This window comes from Chrysochloris asiatica, unplaced genomic scaffold (assembly GCF_000296735.1).
Source record: "Chrysochloris asiatica unplaced genomic scaffold, ChrAsi1.0 scaffold00206, whole genome shotgun sequence".
In the NCBI taxonomy this organism is placed as follows: Eukaryota; Metazoa; Chordata; class Mammalia; order Afrosoricida; family Chrysochloridae; genus Chrysochloris; species Chrysochloris asiatica.
The window spans coordinates 1,072,288-1,076,918 of record NW_006408724.1 but is presented as its reverse complement, the minus strand read 5'-3'; positions in this window follow the sequence as shown (position 1 = coordinate 1,076,918).

Here is a 4,631-nt window from a genome sequence, read left to right as displayed (position 1 = left end):
AGTGCCATGGGCTGCCAAAAGAACCAATAGATCCGTTTTGGAAGAAGTGCAGCCAGAGTGCTCCTTGGAGGCCAAGATGGCCAAACTTCGTCTCTCATATAACAGACGTATTGTCAGGAAGGACCAGTCACGGAGAAAGATATCATGTTTGGTAAGCTGGAGGGTAAGAGAAAAATAGGAAGACCCCCAACGAGATGGATTGGCCAAGTGGCAACATCAATGGACTCAAGTGTGGCAACAGTAGTGGGGTTGGCCCAGGATTGGGCAGTGTTTTGTTCTGCTGTGCCCAAGGTTGCTATGAGTTGGTACTGGCTTGATGGCACCTAACAACAACAACAACAGCCCCTAGGTAGGTGGAAAGCCTTGTTTTTCTTGGGTTCTGCCTTACCCTGGCCAATGAGAGAAGCCCAGAATCTCACACAGTCTAGAAATTTTATGCATGCTCTTGAGCTTGCATAGATCTTCTAAGATGTGGTGAAGCTTCAGAACCCATGACCTTGATTCATCTTATGATTTCTATTGGGGCAGATGTGGAGGACTTAAAAAATGCTTATATTCCCTATGAAATCAAAGACAACAGCATTCCTGAACGCATTGAGATTAATAAAATGGATGGGCCATTTATCCTTCTATGGCTAATGGAAACTCTGATTCATTTTACCTAAATAAAAGTAGGAAATCAAGATTATGTAACAAAGATAGAACACTCCCCATTCCCACTTAATATACTTAGAACTACCACATTTTAGATATTTAGATTTAAATATGGTCTCATAAAAGGATGAGGGTTTCTGCTCCAATAAAGATTTACAGCCTCAGAAACCCTATACAGGGTTTTGATAAGTCAGAATCAACTTATTGGTACACTACCACCCCACCCCGCCTACCAGTAGTAGATAATGTGTACGTGTGCATCTGAGGAGGAGGCGTGAGTGAAGAGTCCTTCCAGGATTAGTGTGGTCCTTAGGACTCAATGTCTTTTACCGCCCATTCTGCATTCTTGAGTACTACCCATCGAGCTAACTAATCTTTACCCACAAATGATCACTGCTGAAAGTGATATCTCAATTTTCTCAGGAGATCAATTATAGGAATTATCAATCAACCAATTATCGGAAGGCACTCCTTGCTTTCCTTAGGGAAAACAGAGTACACCAGGTTGGAGAAATGTACATTTGACAAACTTTAAAGTTGAGTTTCAGGTCTGTCAGCTTCCACTGAAACTTCTCATTGAGTCTTTCCAAGTCAGTGTCTTCATTTAGATCCATCAAGGTTCTATGAACTTTTTTTAGTTTCCTGGTATACAGGGGCGGGGATGGTGGTGGTTATGCTGTATCTTTTCATAGGGGGATTTGTTCACATTAAAGTTTCTCCTATTGACGGAAGTCATAAACCTCTCTCTTATTGAAGTCTATTGATTCATTCATTCATCTGTTCTCTTATTGAGTTTTTTATTTATTAAATCATATCTCTACTTTTCTGGGCCATTAGTCTGGAATTAGCCAATGTTTGAGACTTATTGAGATCTGGGGATAAAATGGTGAGAAATATAAACATGCTTTCCACTTTCACAGAACTAACAGCAGAGATGACAGAACTTTGGCATAATAAAATGAAATACCTAATTACAGACAGGCAAAATTCTATAAAGACCTAGGTGCTGTCAGAACATTCAACAGGGAGACCTAACTGAGTCAGGGAATCCAGGGAAGGTTCCTTGAGGAAGTTTCACTGAAGTAGGATGGATGCATTTGGATGTAGGGTGTTACATTGATGCTATTTTTACTGGGCTTTTAGATGTGCCTGGATTCCCCAAGTCCCTGGTAACAATGCTTTGGTGGCTGTTCTGGCTGATTGTAAAGCTCTGTCACTTGTCTGAATTTCTGAGTCTAAGAATTCATGGCACATGCAGGAAACTATGAGGCTTGCGCTCCAGTCAGGAGGTAGAGAGAATGCTGCGGGCTTTCCTCAACCTGTGTCATGACCACTGTGGATAAGTCACCTCTGAATATGTTAGCAACTTTGGGTGGTCAGTGAGCTTAAAAGCCTTCTGTCCTATCCTCATGTTAATAATTGTGGTAATTCATGCCCCCTATCAGAGGGAAATGATCAAGTAATATGGGTCTCACTAACAGTGGCTTGTGGTCAACACTTTCCACTGGAAGCTCAACCCACAAACTCTTCCCTTTCCACTCAAGGATTCTTGGGAGCTCTTCCATCTACATTTTTTTCCTTCTTGATTGTCATCTACAGAAACAGATTTCCAGATCTTTCTCCCATGAGGTTTCTGAGTGGGTTCAAACTACCAATGGTTAGGGTAGCAGCCAATAGTACACTACTTACATTACCCAGGGACTTTTTCCCATCTACTTCTGAGTGATGACGTAAGTTCTTTGACTGTCTCCTGGTTATCCCTCCAGTTCAGTGATAGTATGACTTCTTGGCTGTGTTGATACTTCCTTACCTAGCTTGCTAAAGTTTTTTGTTCTGTAGCATGCAAACATAACAAACATGCACGTAGGTTGCTGACAGTACCCATTCTTTTTTTTTATTATTATTATTACTCTTTTTATTTTTATTGCTGGGCCTTTCTTTCGAGGCACTCCTGAGTGGACTCAAGCCTCCAAACTGTCATTTAGCAGTCAGAGTCCCCATTCTTAAGCTCTTCTGTCTTCTGAGTTAAGATTCCAGCTTGCCAGCGCACCATCCGATCAGAACTTGACACAACTTCTCTGGAGGAGAGAGACAGACCATGAAACCACATCACTGAGATCACTTGGTGTTGTACAACCATGTGCCCTGCCCCATCTCTGCTGCCCCTAACACACACTTCTTCTTGTGCATTGTGTGTTATTTAGTTTGGAGGAAGAGGGCCTATTCAGACGCCGATGCAACGTGTCTCTGAATAAAATACAGATCATTTGGAGGAGGGGAGACCCAATCTATTACACACAAGTTTAAAATTTCCAAAGCTTTGTGTGGGAGCTGCTGTTAGAAATCCTGCTATCTGTTAATGGGACTTGAGCCTGAAACGCCCACATGCTGCTTTGAAAAAATTCCCCCATCTGTTCATTTCTGCAAAGCTTATTTATTTATTTAGGATAAAAGAAGTGGCCTAGTAATAGCTTCAGCTGAACAATTAGGATAGTAGATCTGGGAAGAAACTAGACCAACTCTTTGGTGGGAGTTTCTTGATATGTGTATGTTTTGTCTATTTCTTCAGGTAAGAAGAATGTTCAGGTAGAACTGGGACCCAAGGAGTAACTAGCAATAATCACCATTGGTAATAAATCTCTCCTTAGTATTGGGATTCCTACAGACTGCCATGTGTGATACTAATCAGACCACTGGACAGTGAAACTGTGGAGACTAATTAGTGATGCCCAAGAGTCTCCCCCACAACTGCGGACAATCAGATCAAACGCATACTCACAGACACAGCTGTGAATTATGGAGTTGTCCAAGAGTATTGGCTAGACCATGGGCTATCAGAAGAAGGAAGAAGTTTGTCTTGAAAGAAGTGGAGACAGAATGCTCTTTAGAAGTGAGGATGGGGAGACTGAGTCTCACATACTTTGGACATGTGTTCACAAGAGACCAGTTCCTGGAGAAGAACATCATGCTTTGTAAAGTAGAGGGTCAGTGAAAAACAGGAAGACCTGTGATGAGATGGAGAGGCACAGTGGTGACCATAATGGGCTCAGACCTAGCAGCAATGGTGAGGATGGCGCAGGATTGGGCAGTGTTTCCTTCTGTTTAACATGGAGTCACTATGAGAAGGAACTTACTCAACCACACCTGACAACAGCAACAACACAACTAATAGAGGAAGAAATTGCTTTTCTCATTTACCTTTTGTCATGTGTGTTAGAGTAAAATTGTACTTTACAGGGTTTTCAATGCCTGATTTCTCAAAAGTAGATCGCCAGACCTTTTGGCTTGAACTAGCTGCTTTTTGGTAAGCAGACCAGCACATTAATCGTTTCAAAGGTGAAGAAAGGAACATGCTCCTACAGCCACTACCTCTTGTTGTCGCCCTCAAATTGGTTCTGACTCACAGCAACTCTATACAGTGTTTCTGAGGAGTGGCTTGAGGGTTTGAACCACTTATCTTGTGATTAGCAGTCCAGTGTTTATCCTACGGCGCCACACCAGGACTTCTGACAAGCTCTCAGATGGGTCAATTCACAACCAAGTCTCTAGAGTATTTGTTTGACCTGGTTTCCCACAGTTGTGTGAGAGACTCTGGCTCTTTAACTTGGTAACCAAATATGTTAATTGTCTGCACCATCCAGGGATAACTATATTAAGCAAACAATATATTTACACACAAGATTTCAAATTGTGGTAAGTGCTGTGAAGAAAAGTGCAGTAAAATATCATAGCTAGAGGACGTGACTGAGATGGGGGAGGGGGAGCTTCACAGAAAGAAGTGGTTTCCGACATGAAAAGCATTTTGAGGGACCTTTAAAAAGTATGTGGGAAAATTGAATTAAAAGAAAATGGCACTTTCTCTCGGGTCCTCTCTTCCAAGATGACAAAGAAGAGGAGAAACAACGGTTGTGCCAAAAAGGGCTGTGGCCACATGCAGCCTATTCAATGTTACGAAATGTGCCCGCTGCATGCCCAAA